Genomic DNA, 18,791 nt, shown 5'->3' with positions numbered 1-18,791 from the left:
CTGCAGAGACTGCAGACAGCTTCACAGTACTGCACTCAACCCACTGCACCACAGGGGAGGCCCTGAGTTGTGTTTATTTTATTAACATTCTGGGTCAGCAAAATAAGGTTTGGGGAGAAATACAGCAAAATGTCTACCACTTACAGAAAAAAAAGTCCTTCCCCTTATGATCACAAATGGCTAAAAAAAATACACCTCCTGCCCCACTGATGAAGTCTGTTTACCTGTCCATAGCCAGTTGTTTGACTGCGGAGTACCTATGGGTCGCTGGCTAAAGTGGCACATTACTCTGAGGGCCTCCTGAGACGTCCCACCTGACTGGTAGCTGAACTGTGAGTCTCTGCAGGTGCTTGTTTCTTCTCTTTTTCCCTTTGTTGGTGCAATCTTTCCACATGAGGAACTTGAACGCCACAGTTTCACTTTAAATACAGATAGAATGTCAGTGTTTGCCAGGTGTCCCTCTGAAGGAGACACCAAGTGAAGAGTAGATGGGGAGCAGGCGCTTTCCCAGAGAGCTCCTGAATGTTGGTGATGGCTCAGAACAGGGAGCAGGCACAGAGTGAAGAGAGAGGAGAAGAGACTTGAGAGTTGACTCCCTCTGTCTCTTTTTGCCTGGTTCATTAATTAGTCTATGCCTTTGACTGAGCATTCAGTGCAAAAAGCCCTAGCAATGGGAGGTGTCTACATTTTGTGTAGAAGCCTAGATCCTTCAGATAGCTCAGCCCCTCTCTGCTTCATAACTTCACATAAGTCATTTCTCTCCAGATTTGAGAACATTTCAGTGCAACAAGGAAAATGGATTCTAATATCCTAAGTGCCCTGGGATGTTATAGGAGATATGAGGGACTGAGTTCCTGGACTCAAGTACAGTGATGCAGGTCCAGGGCAAAGTCTTTTCACCTAAGGATTCATGGCAGGATCCTTTCCAATGCTTCTCCAAGTTTAGGTCACCGGTATTGTCATCAGAATTACCCAGCAGTCTGTTTTTATAGGAATAGAACCCTGAGCCTACCCCAGGATACACTGAATCAGTATTTCTCAGCATGGAGTCTAGGAATCTGCATTGTAGCCAGTTCTCTGCTTAATTTTTTTCCTTCTCTTCATGTTACCATGTCAGAAATATCACTGGCTCATCACCAACTCTCAATCTTAATAAGGAGGAAACTATTGGCCTAGCATAGCCAAAGATTGCATAGTACCAGGCTCCACTTTTATTAAAGGACATCAGGAAAGGGCAGTTTGTTTCATGATTAACCCCATAAACCTGATTCTGGGAGAGTGGAGTGAAGAATATTAGGGGTATCAAAACATTTTTTTAATCATGCTTTTTCTTTTTTTTTTTTTTTAAGATTTATTTATTTATTTATACAAGCACTGGGTACAGTTAGAAGGGCGGACGGGTGAGAGAATTCACCAGAGCCAGAGTGGGGAGAAGAACAGGCAGAAGGACCGAAATACACTGCTGAGGGGAGCAGAGGGCAGCAGGAGAGGTCTGTCACGCCATGTGGGACCCTCGCCTGCGGCCGGGGATCGAACCGGTGCTGCAGAGGCTGTGGGCAGCTTCGCAGCCCAGTGCTCAACCACTGCTCCACCAGGGGAGGCCCTGGTATCAAAACATTTTAATCAAGTGAGACACAGGGATGATATTCTTATCTCGACCACATCTGCTGTAGTGTGGGTTCAGCCGCTTGTGCTAATCACACATTTAATTAGAAGCACAATCAGTGCATCCAGTGAACAATATTTTTAAAGTAGGTTGTTGTCAGCTTGTTGTTCTTTAAGCTGCTCTATACATTCTGAATTATTGCTTTGGGAGGATAATTTTTAAGTAGTAAGTGAGCTGTTTTAACTGCCATTGTTCTTGTGACTATAAGAAACACAGGGCATTCAGTCCCTTAAGACTGTTAAAAATCCTTACACAAAAAGCAGTTGGAGCTGGGGAGCGGAGGGATCGGGGTCAAAATAAGGGGATTGCAATTGTATGGGGAATATAAAAATAAAATTTATTTAAAAAAAAAAGCAGTTGGACTCTATAATCATGTGTGCCATAGGTCACGAAGGAAGCTGCATCAAATTTTAAATATCTAAAATGCTCAATTTACATTACATAATTTTATCATGGGTAAAACATATATATTGAAAGAATAAAAATTTAAATACATGTCCAGGTTAAAGAAAAAACACCCTGCACAAAACTATCTTTATATAAATGCTGAATAAGATGGGATAAGGGGATATTTATAGTTCTGCAGACATCTTAATACTTACTGCACTAGGAATTCATCCATCCTTCCAACTGGCTTGAGAGGCGTTTGAAACCAATAAAGCATATTTGTGTCCAAGCAGGGGGAGGAGTCCAGACTCCACATAGCAAACCTGAGATGCGCTGGCCCAGGGAGCGTAAATGATGTCAAATGTAAACCACTTTTCAAGAGCATGTTATCAGGTCCGCACCAGACTATCCATTTTGATAATCTCATTCCATTTTTCATGTTATTGTTGAAAAGAGAAATAGATTAGTAAGAGTCCAAATCCCCCTAGAAAGAAAACCTTCCTTATAAGGTATGTCTGAAGAGAGATTTGGAAAAATTACTTACTTGGCTTTTGTTTTGCCAAGTAAAGTAACATTAAGTCCATTTATGTTTGAAAAATTCTTAACCCAGGTCAGCATGGCCTACTAGATTTAATCTGGAGGAAAAAATGAAGAAATGAACATGATGATGATGATGATGATGATGCTATGTTTAGCAAGGTGTAAATCAGGCCTTGGTTTGCTTGTGAATGTGATAGGGATTTAAGGGCAAACCCCTATGATCCATTTTAGAAGCAACAAGAAAAAAAAAAGTGGCCCCAAATGGCACTTGCAAATTGTGCACCGCATAAAAGAAATATTTATCTAAAAAGGTTTTTAAATGTCCAGTTCATAAATATACAAGAAATATTTTCTCAAGTATTGCAGAATAATAAGAGAAAACCTGACATGCATCTGAACCCCAGCATGGCTGTGTGAGGACACAGGGAACCTTAGAAAGCATCTTGCCACATTGGTGACATCATTTTGCACATGAGTAAACTGGAGCCTTCCAAGGTGGTCTTGATAATTTCAAATAATTTGCCTCCATTAGTCTTTCAGTGCAGTGAGATAGGTGATGTTTAGCAGCTTCAGGAGGTAATATCAGTGTTTGGAAACTCTTCACCCACCCAAAGTTGGAACAAGAATCCAGCTTTCCAGATACCTAGACCAAATGGCCACATTTGAAAGGAAGGGAGGCTTTATTTTTAATCATTTCACTTTGTCACCTATTTAGAGCACAGTTTTGTTTGAATGCTCAATGTGGTTTCTGATCTGATGTTTCTGCTCTTAATAAGGTTATAGTGAGCTGCATCCCACTTTAAACAAGTTTACTACCCAAGGTTACTATATTTTACTTTTTTAAAAAAGTAACTCTTTTAGTTACTGTTCTTCAACATTACTACCCTCAAGTCTCAAAGTGATTCTCAAAGGCTATCATCATCATTGATAATCCAAATTTTCAGCAAAATAGGCCCCTATTTGGCTCATAATAGGGCTGTAATTCTAGATCCTGTCTGTCACTGCCCCCTCCTCCACCTATCTCCAGCACACACCCCAGGCTGTCACAATGTCAGGTTCCTACAAATTGGATTGGGAACTAAATCAAGTGTCCACAGATAGTCAATATCACAGTAGTTGAGAGGAAAGAGACATTATTGCCTTTAGACCATTTTTACCATAAATAATTGGGACACAGCCTCCATGGGACAAAGTCCCCATCAAGAGCTGCATCAAACACTTGATGGATTATGTTTGTTGTATGTGTCTTATAGAATATTCTTTATAGGCATTTTGATGCTTCATTTAGAACCATCAGAAATCTGTATCCACCATTCTCACAGTATATGGGGAGACAGGCCTATTCAGCATTAGTTCTGGACAGTTAAAGAATTCCTAGAGGCAGCAGTCACAGAGAACATGGTCTGGAGACTTTGAGCATTCAGACCCTGTCTGAGGTTCATCAAGACACATCACAAGAAGCAGTCTTGGCCAAGCACAGAACATCATCCTTCTGGGCCAGGAAGGGCAGGTCAAGAGACTGAAATTTGGCCCAAAGGGAAGGCAGAGCCTCAGGTTGTTCTGACAGGGAGGGTCAGTCTGCGCTCTTAGTAATATGAGGGTTTTGCCCCATAAGTTTTGTGAATTGAGGTGTTATACACCTAAGGCTCTCCCACTAAGTTGCCTCCCAGAAAAAGCAAAACCACAGTGTGCCACAGACACCCTGGCAAAAGGAAATTAATTAAGACCCTGTACTGACATTCCCTTCTGAGCTCATGCCACCCTCCAGCTAGGGCCACACATCATTCTGTGAGAGCACAGACACAGCTGTGGGAGCTGTCTAGACCTGCTGTGATTAAGAAGGACTCTGCTGCCTTAATGTTGTGTGTGTTTTCTTATGTCAGTATTGTCTCCTGACTTTAATATGGCTGGATTGTCAAAGATCTGGGGTTTTTTTGTATTTTTTTTTGCCTAGTCTGAAATAACATGAGTTCTCTCCTTTTCTGGTTCCCATTATATTCCTTTGTGTGGCCATGAACAGTCAACCTTTTTTTTTTTTTAAGTTTGTGTGTTTTCCATCTAGTTCCACGCAAAGACTAGAATGCATAAACATGTGTTTAGACACTTTAGAAAACATTTTTAAAATTAAGATGCCTCCTGTCAATCACTTGCATGCAGTGCTAGAGATGTGTATGTAGCTGAGCATGTGGACTATGTATTCAGTGGGAAACAATCCCATAGTTACTGCGCATGCTCAATAGTCATTTTTCAAAATTAAATGTCTCTGTCATTAAAATAGCATTTTTATTTTGTCAAGACACTAGACGCAATAAGAGGCCAGTATTGATTGATCACTTGCCAATTTTCAAATTTTAAATCAAAGCTGCTTTGGGCTTAGTATGTGTGAGTTCCCCAAACATCCAGAGTCATTCTATTTGCATTTTACATGCATTCAAAGTAACTACTTTCTCCCTTTTAAAAAAAATGATTGAAGAAACATTTGCTCTCAAGTTGAGAACCAATACACCCAGAGCAATCTGTTATAGCTAAATGATGACCCTCTTGATATAATGGCTCTTAATGAAAATTGTAAGGGTTTACGTGTTCTAAAAGTCTCTGAGGGAGATGGGTGTGCAGGGCATGGGCCCGGCTGTAGTGATAAGAGAACCACATATCTCAAGAGGTGATGACATGACTTGTTCTCCACTCCTATAACTTTGCTCCATTATTGTAGAAATTCTCTCCTTATTGTTTTTGATGTTCTCCTTCCCTCTCAGTTTAAGTGAAGAGTCACTTTTGCTTAAGATATAAATATTTCAAAGGGATAGGACTTTCTGGAGCAATCGTCCAACTTTTAAGAATGAAAAGCTCAATGGCTGTATTTCTTTGTCATTACCAATATTATTTCTAAAGTCTGCGTATGTGAGCACCATGATTATATCTATTTAGTTAAAGTTTGATGATTTTGAGACTCTGTAGGGTTGGTAAGCAAATATTACTTGGGTTTCAGTACCAGCTTTATTCCAGAGGTTAAGAAATGTCATGGTGCATCAAGCACCACGACATTTGGTAGATTCTTGGGATAAATTCATAATTTCCCTGCAGGTCTCATGAGGACTGGCCAGAAATTATAGTCAACAATGGGGCCAGAACTAGCACTGGCTAAAACAGCCAGTTAGAAGGAGAAATTTAGTCTACAGGAAACCAATCCCTATTATCTTATTATCTCCAAACTTAACAGAAAGCCATATACTCACAGGATACTCTCACACACAACAGAAGAATTTCAGAAATAATTTCACAGACATGACTGGAAACTAACTTTATATCAATACTGAAGGACCAGCTTAGCTCAAGAGCAAACATTTGTTTCAGTTATTTTCCTAAACACCAGCATTTGTTAGAGAAGAATTTGCTTCTGAATATTTCTCTAATTCCTGCCTTCGCTGTTTCTGCATTGTTTCAGAGATTTATTGAACCTTTTGCAATGCAGTTTGCCCTTGAAAATAACCAAGATGAAATGCATACATTGTGCAAAAATGAAAAATGATGTAAAAATATATATAAAATAAAAATTAAAAAAAGAAAATAAGAATATGTATATCTATGTCCTAGGCACTGCAATATGTTTTGAATGTCTTATTTCATTTAATCCTCACCAACAACCTACAGGTTGATAGTGAAAAGAGATGAAAACAGAAAGGTTAAATGACTTGCTGAAGGACACACAGTAAGTAAGTTATAGACCCAAGAAATCCCAATCCCAAGAAATTTGACTACTTATCAAAATGACCTTAGCCACTTTCCATGTCTGATTCATTTGGAGCTACAGATGAAACAGATTTTCTTGTACATAAGACCACATCTCAGTCATTTCAGTCATCCAATTGTTACTGTCATTTTGTAATCTCAAAATTCAAATCTGTAGTCATATGGCCCTTGGCAAACACAAACTTAAATCGATGAACTCATGCTTGCCTAGTCCAATAACTTTACCATAAGATCTAGGTAAACTGCATGAATTGACAAGACTCAAAGTAGAACTTATATTTTAGCTAACACCTGCCTCTCTTTCTCTGCTGAAATATAATTATATTATATTAGCCGCTCCTGGGAGAGACTGTAAACTGAATGCAATTAAATAAAAAGAGAGACAATAGATTTTAGAGCAAAAAAAAAAAAGTGGTTTGGAAAACCAACTAGATGAATGCATATTCAAGGTAGTAACTTCATAGGCAAAGCAGACCTCCCTTTTTTATAATAATATATATAGTGCCAGCTAGCAGGGATGATTGCATATGGTTGAGACTATTTCCTAGTTCGTTAATGTTTGCTAAATGATCTTGGTTAGGTTAGGACATTTATAGGGGAACCATTCTCTGACTGTAGTTTCATATTAGTTGAGAACCACAATAAGTAGGTGATCTATCCCATAGAGTCCATGATCCTCATTTGCCAAAGAGTCCAATGGAAAGCCATTGGAGGGTCAAATGTGAGTCTTGGATGTTTATAGAAGCTCCCATGCTAACTAAAGGTGTGCAATATAGAGATAGTTGCTTGACTTTTCGTGGTCCAGTTTCTCTAGCTGTGAAATGACAGTGATGATGCCTTCCCTGTTTCCCTCAGGAGAATATGCTAAGACCCAGAAAGGGCTTAAAAATAAATTGACTATTATATTCAAGTTTGTATAATAAAATGCCTGTAATACACCTATTTGTAGAGATAAGTTTGTATGTGGCTGCAGAAGAAATACTAGCTCTTGAGCGAAAATCTTAGGGAAGACCCAGTGACTCATCATTTTCTTAAAACTGCACATAGTAACTGTCGCTGTCCAAAGGTAGACCACAAAAAAAAAGTCCATGGTCTAGTCATTAAAAATTAAAAAGATTTACAAAGTGCACCAGAGACGATCAAACCTCAACTGAAGAAAGAAATAAAGGAGTCAGGAAAGATTACAGCTGGACAAAAACAGCATCAGGGAGAAAAACAGGGCAAAAATTAAAGCTAAATGTTAGCCCCGTGCTAGAACATACAAATCCAGAGATACTCTAGTTTTATTGAAGAGTGAAAGACTGCTTTAACTGAACAATGTTTACTTTGAAAGGTTTGCTACACCAGTGCTTGTTTCAATATGCCAAGATTCCTGATATGTTTTTGGTTTTATCTAGAGGTCCACAATGGCTGATGGATGTCCAGGTGTAAAAATGCATGCTAGCCATTTGTTTGCACTGAGGATTTATTTATTTGGCCTTTTTTGCTGCTCCTAATTGGAATAGAACACATTACTATACTCAAAAAAATTAAAAAGTCTTCTGGTATCAGAGCAATATAAATTAATAAATAGAAATAGAACTCCTTTAGTATATCTGTTCCTCATATCACAGCTTTCAAGTGCAAAGCCAATTTGAAATAAGAATCAGAGAAATATAAAACCTGTCACTGAACAAGAAAACAAACATATTCACAAAACAAAAGCAACATAACCAGCTGGGGAGAAAACAATTTTGAAAATCATCTTCCTAAGACATACACATTTTTTTTTTTGTATTTTTCCAGGTTAACAAAAGTGCTATTTTTCCTAGTTAACAAAAACTCAGTTTCTTCTAGGTGTTTTGGAACTACCTCACCACTAGCCATCTGTATCAATCTTGCTCCAGAATGTCATGTCCCTGGTTAATCAAATCTGGACAAGCACTTGGTAAACGACCTGGTGAATGGTAGATGTCAACCTTTGCGTGATGGGCAATCATCAATCATCCATTGTCAGTTATTTCTGTCCCAGTGAGTAAGCCTTTATTTAAAGCATTAAGTAAGAATGTTGCCAGACCACAGGAATAAGCCCTGAGCTGTTTGCAGGTGCTGCTTTTCACAGCTGCCAATTAAACTCCTGACATTTCCATATTGGCCATGAGGCATAGCATATGCTTTTGACATACCGATATATTTTTTTAAATCATCAATCTTAGATTATCAATACATGTGTCTTTTTCTTTCCTTATGCTTACAACACTACATTAATATCTTATTTTAGAAATAGAGAGAGAAGAAGCAGGAAAACTCCAGTGAACTGAATTTTTAAGATGAGCTCTTAGCATTCTTTCTTGTAACTGGGAAAGTGGCCACATTTCAGATGTGGAAAGTCTTCCCTCGATGTTTAAATCTACATGACAGAGTTTTCTTTCAGGATTTCAACTGGTAAAAATCTTTTTTCTACCTTTCTTTTCTCACGTTTTCTTAACCAAATGTTTCTATATCTCATGTAATCCAGTACTATTCAAACTAGATATTAAAATTTTGATCATGTAACCACTTTATGTTCATTTCATCAAGATTTAAATACAAGTGTGCTTTGTGTTTGAAGAATTTGATGAAATTCCTTAGAAACTTTTTATTTAGTCTGTAATACAAGTCCATGAAAAAATATATTCCTATACAGAGTTTACATGATCTCTTTATGTTCACCTATTTCCAGGTTAGAGGAAAAATGCATCCAGCTATGCCTGGAGGATTACAGATATTACAGATATATTCTATAAATACTGAAAATAGGTAGAAAAATATCCATATATACCTTTCAGGCATATTTTACCAATTTTTATCTGACCTTCTAATTTTTCTATTTGTGGAACATTATGAAAGCTATATATGACAAACCCATAGCCCACATCATACTCAATGATCAGGAATAAGACAATCATGTCCACTGTCACCACTATTGTTCAACATAGTATTGGAAATCCTAGCCAGGGCAATTAGGCAAGAGAAGACATAAAAGGAGTCCAAATTGGAAAAGAAGTGTTATTATTGGCAAAAGACTTGATACTATATATAGAGAACCCAAAAGACTCTACCAAAAAACTACTAAAAATAATGAATACAATGAAATGGCAGGACAGAAAATTAATATGCAATATCAGTTGCATTTCTATATGCACTGTATCAAAAAAGGGAAATAAGGGGGGATAATTCCAGTTACAATCACACCAAAAATAATGAAATACCTGGAAATAAGCTTAATGAAGGAGATAAAGAACTTATATATATTGAGAATTATAAGATTCTGTTAAAGGGAATAAAAAAGGACACAAAGAAATGGAAAGCTAAATCCTATGCTTGTGGATTAGAAGAATAAATATCATTAAAATATAGCCATATTACCTAAAATAATTTATAAATTCAAAACACCTATCAAAATCCCAATGACTTTTGTCAAGGAAATTGAATAAATGATTACTAAATTTATATGGAACCATAAAAGGTCCCAAATAACTAAAGTAATGAGAAGAGAAAAAAAAGAAAATCAGAGCTATCACACTTCCTGACTTTAAACTATATTACACACGGGCCTCCCCTGGTGGCGCAGTGGTTGAGTGCTGGGTTGCGAAGCTGCCCGCAGACTCTGCAGTGCTGGTTCTATCCCTGGCTGCCGGAGAGGGTCCCACATGGTGCGCAGACCTCTCCTGCTGTGCCCACTGCTCCCCTCAGCAGTGTATTTTGTCAGTCTGCCTATTCTGTTCCCCGCTCTGGCTCTGGTGAATTCTCTCACCCTCCCGCGCTTCTGATTGTCTGATTGTACCCAGTACTTGTATAAATAAATAAAAGAAATCTTAAAAATAAATAAATAAATAAATAAATAAACTATATTACACAGCAACAGTAACAAAAATAGTATGGTATTGGAACAAAAACAGAAACTCAGATCAAGGGAATGAAATAGAGAACCCAAATATAAACTCACACAAATATGGGTAGTTAATCTTTGACAACAGAGAATCAATCATAAAATAAAGAAAAGAAAACCTCTTTAACAAATGGTGTTGGGAAACATGCAAAAAATTAAAACTAGAACCACACTTAACTCCACACAAAAGTGAATTCAAAAAGTATTAAAGATCTGGATATAGGAACTGATGCTATGTGATACTTGAAAGAAAAATATAAGGGACACACATAGGACACATAGTGAAATGATGTATTTGGGGACACATTCCAAATTGCAAGGGAAACACAAGCGAAAATAAACAATATAAAAGGCTTTTTTACGTCAAAAGAAACCATCACAAAACCCAAACACCTATAGAATAGGAGAAAATATTTGCATATCACATATCTGCCGTGGGGCTAATTTTTAAACTATTAAAAATACTTATACAATCCAGCAACCAAAACCAAAACCAAAACCAAAACAAACTAAAATCAGACAACCCAACTGGATCAGCCAACTTCCTTTCTGAAAATGGGCAAAAACCCCAAATAGACATTTTCCTATAGGTTTGGACAGCTCTTAGTATGAACTGAATTGTGGTGATTATCTTAAAATTTTAAACAAAATTGGGCCTCCCCTGGTGGCACAGCGGTTGAGCACTGGGCTGCGAAGCTGTCCATAGCCTCTGCAGCGCTGGTTCGATCCCTGGCTGCCGGTGAAGGTCCCACATGGCATAACAGACCTCTCCTATTGTGCCCACTGCTCCCCTCAGGAGTGTATTTCGTCACTCTGCCTGTTCTGTTCCCCGCTCTGGCTCTGGTGAATTCTCTCACCCTCCTGTGCTTCTGACTGTACCCAGTGCTTGTATAAATAAATAAATCTTTAAAAAAAAATTTTTAAACAAAATTATTCTTTCTGATCAGTCTTTAGAAAATGAAGATATGTCCTATATATTTTTTTATTGTTTCACCAAGAATTAGATCAAAATCATCTATGGTTGCAAGATTAAGTCTTCATTTTCTAAGGTGAGCAACAAATTTTGTCCTGAGACTACTACTCCCTGTTCTTTTCCATCTCTTGTTCATCTGACTAAGCTGAATAGGTCCTTTGAAATTCCTGATTCCTATTGATTTCAGGGACATCAATTGGAGAACAAAGTGGACAAAGCCAACATCTTTTTCAAATAAACTTAGCTGATGATTCTAGCAGATGATTTTCTCTTTCTCCTTTTTCATGGTAATAATTTTACATTATTTTCTCACTTTGAAGAGGGAAAACATTATCATTCCCTTTGAAATAAGCTCAGCCAATTACCATTCTAAGAAGTAGAGAAAATGTGTAACTGCCTGTAGGGGCCGGACTGGCCACAGTGCAGGTTTTCTGATCCCATGCAGACCGAGTAAAGGAGGAGTCAGAGTCCTCAGTGGTTTTTGCAGGTTTTTTATTGGGGTTCACCAGGCACATGGCAGGCAGGGGTGCTGGGGGGGCTGGGAGGCTGGCATTCCTCCCAGCCCCCAGCAAATCTTCACTCTATCTGGCCTTTCTGGCGTTCTCTGCTTCTGCTTCGGGCTTCTTCTCTTTGGGCTTCTGCTGCTGCTGCTGCTGGCATCCCCGTGATGCCGCCCTTAAAAGCCCAGTCTCAGCCCAGGTGAATCCCATCTACCTATGCCCACACCCTATTCCAGGTGCCCGCCATCAGGCATGCATTCAGGACAAGGATCCATCATCTATCCTGATGGCGGAAGGGCAGAAAAGCCTGATATTTTCTTTACCCTACACTGCCTATGTAACTATCTATGTAAAGAAGGAGTAATGTAAGAGTGATCTTTTAATAAAAAAAATAAAACTTGTCCTTTATAAGATAATTTTACAATAAAAGCTACCCTTCCAAAATATAGAATGGTGAAGTTCTTATAGAGTGAATATTTTAACATTATATCAAGAATACATGTGTGTTTGAAAAGATGAAAAGACAATTCAATGGCTTAAAGCAACCAGGACCATATAATCACTTATTGCTTATCAGAACTGAAAATGTTGTGCAGTAGTATCTGCTCATTTGGAATGGTGTCTGACCACAGGCTTCGAGATAAGAGTGAAAAGGAAGGGCTTTTTGGTCTTGCCTCAATAATGCCATCTGTAACTAGTACCATATGAGCCACTTATCTAAACTTCATCCATGTGACTCCAGTTGAAGTCATAATGATAATAGTGATGATGGCAATGATGATGACGATAAGAATAGAGTTAATAATCATGGCAGCTGCCATTATAGAAACATTGTACTGTAATTGAGAGCATAGATTCAGTAAATTCAGTAGCTAGCCTGACTAGCTTATTTAGTCCTAGCTCTGTAACTTAGTAGCTTTGTGACCCTAGTAAGTTAGCTAATCTTTTATTGCTTCAGATGTTTCCTCTGCAAAATGGGGATAGTAATAGTAGCCATCACTCTAGACTCTCCAATGGTTTGGGCAGTACCTGGGATATACTACAGGAAATGCCACAGGACTGTTAAATAAAATAAATGAGAATTCCTAAGACAAAAATATGGACAATCTCTATCATTATTCCCTTTTCCCAGGTGGGGAAACTGGCTGTATGAGGTTAAGTAATTCTTCTACTAATTAGCCAAATTTTAACCTGGGTTGGTATGACAGCAAGTGCTATGTTCTCTGTCTCTCCCTCCTCAGGCTTCCTATGATAGGCAGTTATTTTACAATTGTATACCATTGGTCATAGAGAGAAAGTGAGGGGTTGAAGGAAGTGACACAATATCAGAAATGACAGAGAATGTGCTGTTAGTGAAACAGAACTCATCTAAGATCCGAGGGAGATAAACAGTTTTCCAAACTCAGAGGGCCAGATAGTGACCACACATAGCCTCCTAAATGCATGAATTCATTCATTTATTCAGCAGATATGTATGCCCATCATCTTTCTGCATAAAGAGCAGCCTCTTGGGCAGTCATTTAATAAGTAAGGGGATGTGCTTTGTATAACTTTCTCAATGAAAGAAGTCTACCATAGCCTTGGGAGAAAATATCAGTGAGGAGATGCTAGCTTTTTCCTGGAAATTGAGTCTAGTTTGGTAAATTCTGGGCCTTCTTCCTCTTCCCTATCTTAAGAACAAGGCAAAGAAAGGCTTGCTGCCGTAAGGTTGGGTCTCATCAATGCATTCCTGTCTTCTGGTTGTCTTTATCAAGCCAAACTGGTACTATTTAACATTGTGGCATTATGTTTTAAATATATCCCAAACTGAAACACATTTCCTTTTGGCCAACTAAGATTTCAGTTGCACACATGCAAAAGAGAGAATTATGCAAGAAATTAATCATAGCAGAGCAAAGTAGCTACTGAAAAATTGCCAAACACCATAAACATTGGTCAAAATGGAGTCCAACCATTTGCACAGAAAATAATTGAAGCTATGGATTCACTTGGAGTAACTAAGCAACTTTTCATTGTGAATTATAAAGCTTTTCAAACATAAAATGATATCTGAGAGGAGTGCATTACCTAAAAGGTTTCGATAAGCAATGAAAGGAGCTTTAAAATATGCAGCAGGGATCAATCATCCAGTTGTATGGCGTTACTTATACTTTGTGGCGTCACCTACATTCCTTGATAAACAATGTCCCATAACCTCTGAGCATTCCCATTATTTTCATCAGCACCCAGACATAAGCGACAAAAATGTCAGATGATGTTTTATTTACTAATATAAAACAAGTTCTCGTGGAAGTAGACATTCTACGACAACGAAGGTTTATGAAGCACATTTCCCAGCACCAAAAATGATTCATGTTATCCAAGAAAGATATAAAGCCTGCTGTTCATGATGAATTTTAATTGGAATGTTACTCATCATGGGCATGAATTTCTCTCATTTGGGAGGTGACATGTCCTGCTTCTGTGGCTGAAGGACACCTGAGTCTCCCTGAAAAAGAAAAGTGCATAGTTGAAACAGATCTTGTGACACCCAAAAGGTAGAGATACCTTCAACTTACCCCAGTGTCAAGTATTCTGGTGTCCTTTACACTTGCCATTTTGCAGGAAACATTTCATCAGTTACATGTGAAATCAAACCCAGCATTCTAACTCAGATGCAGGGCATTTCTGCCTTCCTCTAGCCTGTCAATGAACAAGTATGAAACAGGAACATCAAATGGGAAAATAACCATGGAAGGGAAGAGTTCCCTACTTGGAATTAGCTGTAGTGTTCTACCCCAGGAGCAGCAGGATAAGCTATTAAGGAGAAGTGAAGAAAGAGCATTGACAATTATCAGTTCTCTTCCTTTTGACAGGAGAGCCTGGAATGTGCCCATCAACATTAATTGTTAGGTAGTGGGGAAAGGCAACTAGTAAAATGTCAGGGAAAGTAGAATTAAAGAAGGTGAGGTACATGAAAACTAAAAAGGATTTTTAAAAGGGGGAGAGGGAAAGACTAGATATTTAAAAATATAGTTTCAGAACCTCATGTACTTTGCAAAAAGAAAAATTCTTACCACCCTTTGTGTGATCTAGGAAATATTTTAGTTTAGTAGGTTTTAAATTTAACATAATGGACATCTGACTGAGGCTTGTGGGGGTAAGCTACCTCTCATGACTAGAACAAATAGGGTGGTTGCAGCCAGCCACTTTGGGACTCGATATGAAAACATCAATTTGCATCATGGAATCTTGACCAGCTGCTTTGTGAAGGAAGTACAAAGCAATCGATGCTCCATAGATATACAAATTGACTACTTTCAATTACCAAAATCAATTTTCCAGAATGGAGTGAAATATATGAAAATGTATCTCAAAAGGTCATATAAAATTAGGCCAAAGGGCCTAAATGCATGCAGAATAGCACCTTGCTGCACCTGTAACTCTCCTCTCCAGTATCTTTGCCTCCATAAGGTCTGTGGCTCAAAGCACCCGACTGGAACCTAGTAAAACAACAACCAAATTGCATTGCTCCCTCTGCCCTCATGAATCTCTTAATAAGCTCACCTGATACAGTTCTTAGTATAGAACTAGGGTTTATTCCTGTAAGTAAAAGCATCAGATCTACTCTTTTTTTTTTCTTTAAAAAACATAGGTTGTTGTTATTTGAATTGTAGCTTTACTTTTTCAACTGGTCTGCCATGTATATTTTTTTTTGTTTCTGTGCTATACAAACACAGATTATTCCTTATTTGGAATATAAATGATATACATTTATACACAACACATTTCCCAATGTATACTATCTCTCACACAGACACACAAAATACACAGGGACATTTTGCTCTCTTAAAATCCTTTCAGATTGCTTGGATGATTTTCTTTACATGTTTTCAACTTACCTAACGGCAAACATCACTTCATTCTACACTAGTATAATTAATTTGACAGGACTGGAAACTTGTTCTTCCTGTTCACACTTATTATTCATTTCTTCAGAATGCCCTGTAGGGAAGATGGTGCACAATAAAGCAGTATTTACAAATGCCTCCATGCTAACTGCCCTTTTAGCCTCACTCAGCACAATGGTGGCAGTGGGAAGATCTGACTTTAGGGCAGCCTAAGAAAAATGACGCTTTCTAGAATATCATCTATTTAAACAGGTCTTGAAGAACAAAACTATGTCCATTTTTCCCTGCAGTTTTGTGGTGGGCACCACCAAATCTGAAATCTTTACTAAAGAAATGAGAAAGATATCATTATTTTGCAAGATAAACCCTTAGTCTGCAATGACAAGTGTGGAGATAATTTCAGGTGTTGTAGATACTGCACAGGTAACATGAAACATATCAGATATTCTGTGAAGGGATGGGTTGGAATGCAGAATTGAGAAATGCAACCAGGGAGAAGGGCTTTGAAATTTTTCTCAGAGAGCAAACTTTTGATAGGGGCCAATGATTCTTGCAAGGTTGGTACAGGTGGGTAATTAAAAAAATAAGAGTGAATTTATCTGCATACATTATTTAAATACCTAAAGCATTTCTCTGCTTTAATGATAAATTACGATCAGTAAAATCTGTTGGCTGCCTTCAAGCTAACTAATGGATCGCTAATCAGCAACAGTCAGATCATCCCAGCAAAGGTGGAATAAATATCTCCAAAGAAGCTGCAGCTAATTTTTATGGCCTAAATGTGTAAAGATCCTTACACATATACATCTGTATTCTTGTATGTCAAGTGTGTGTGTGTGGATACGCACATAAATGTGTGCACATGCATGTGTTAAAAACCTATTCTTTGGCATTTTATTTTTTTTGGTCCACATAGCAGGATTCTATTCTTTTTGCTAAGTTGTATAAGAAAGATTGTTCCTGCAACTAATTAATCCTTAAAGAGATCAGCTGATACATCTCATTGTTAGCAATACATTTTTAATTGTTCATTTTACTCAAGTACCATTTGAACACAAGTCAATTTGCAATTTCATTAGAGAACAGAAAAGGCCTGGGGTCTATTCCTCTTTTTTTTTTTTTTTTTTTTTAAGAAAAGGATAAAAAGTGGACAAAATTTCATAAGGGATGTTAATCCCCTAATTAATTTTATGTATCAAGCAAGAATTAATGTGTCCTGCTATTTGAGCAGAAATCTTCTCGCCAAGAAGTACATTTTGTATACCTTCCCCTCCAGAGAAACTGCTTTACTAGCTTTGTGGCCAAATACCCTGGCAACTAATGACAAGCTTTGAAGCAACATTCACAGACCATTTGCTTTGATGACATTTGGAGGCTTTTCTCTCCTCATTCCAATTCTAAGTAGAGTACACTTGCCGTCCAGCCTTTGAAAACTAATCAATACGCTAAGATTTGTCAGGTTGCAGCTGACTAGCATCATACCTTTGAACTTTTTTCTTAGCTGACTTGTTCTACACATTTTTAAGTTAAACCTTATGAAGGGAGTGGGGTAGATTATCCTTCCCATATTCATAGGCATGCTAGTGGGACATGGCTCCTTCTTCCATATTTTAACATCAGAAGCTCATAATCTGTGCAAGTTAACCTTCCATAAAACTAAAATTATATGGTCATCATACATAATCTGATGATTGATGACAGCTGTCAAAAAGTCACAAATTGTGAGTGTTTACCACAGTTGCACTATGAAAGTTATTACGTACTTAAAAAAAATCCATCTAGAGAAAATAGACAGCTTACATTCATAGGCTGCAGAACCGAAGCATATATGTTTTCTTTGTGACTTTTAGCTCTTTTAAAATCAATGTTAAAACCCTTTGGTCTGATTTTTCATTTCAATGTCTTTGTGTAATGTGCCTCTACCATACCTCATCTAATTTAATAAGATGCAAGCTAAGGAAGTACTTAAGTTACTTATCAAGGGTTTCAGATGACACATTATTATGGTATTCAAAAGTCAATATTTGCTAATCATGTTAGTACAGGAACTGTTCCAGGCCTACAATTCTTAAATTGCAGAGATATTTAAGATTAATTAAACCTATCTCCCCTAGTCCTCTCTCTGTACCTCTGTAGAATGAGTAAATCAATGACATCCTAAGCAAGCCTAGAGAGCCAGAGCTTCAAGTCTGAAACCCCTAAATTTTCAAGGCTCTGTTAGCATCAGGGTCCCAGTGTTGAACTTCACCATTTCTCCATGGTGTAAGGAATATTTGCATGTTTCAAGAGCAAAGTTCACCAATTCGCTTGACATAATTAGAGAAGAATAACCATTCCTGAACAGATAACATGGACCCCAGTTTTTTTTTTGTTTTTTTTTTTAATGTCAGGAGGATGCTGATATAACATATGGTCTGACTTCTTTTTTTCTTTTATATGCCAACTTGCCGGTAAATTTGTGGCAACCAAAGTTGGAAGGCCCTTTCTCGAGGTGGACGTAATGACATAGGTGACTGGGTCCATGTCCCCGAGCGGGCTACGCTCTTATGATACAGTTCAGGTGAATGTGTGACCTTGAAGCTGAGATAGCCACATTCTAGGGCCCAGGCTACCTTTACTTTCAGGCAGTAAACCCATTCATAAGATCCATTTATAATCTATTTTATGTACAGAGCTCAGGTGTTGGCTGAGCTTAAGTGATAAATAAAAACTTGAAGTCTTATTAACATATATTGACCAAGAGAAAACTAAAAACAGAGTACTTCAGTGATGACATACGTGCAGTAGCCCCTAGTTCATTTCCCTCGGGGAGAAAGACTAGTACATTAACCTATATGCCACCCAGGACATATTTACAGGTAGTTAGTAAAAACAGTAATACTATGCAAACTGAATATCTCGAACATGAATCAATACAGACCAGCTAATTAGGTTATAAATGTATTGATTTTATTTTGAATATGTCCTCAAACAGAGTCTGTGAATAAGCATTCTGAAATGGGGCTCTGAAACTGAGAGGGTGACAATCGGATTATTCTCTGTTGCTCTCCAATCAATCCAGAAGACTTAGATAAAATACTCTGATGCATATTCTATATAATCAAAATGACACATCCTATTAATATTCCAATTACTGTTGAACTATTAGCCATGCCTGAATCTGGTGTCTTAGAGC

The sequence above is a fragment of the Talpa occidentalis genome, unplaced genomic scaffold (assembly GCF_014898055.3).
Source record: "Talpa occidentalis isolate TD23 unplaced genomic scaffold, MPIMG_talOcc4v2.1 talOcc4.5, whole genome shotgun sequence".
In the NCBI taxonomy this organism is placed as follows: Eukaryota; Metazoa; Chordata; class Mammalia; order Eulipotyphla; family Talpidae; genus Talpa; species Talpa occidentalis.
Note: the sequence above shows the minus strand (reverse complement) of the source record.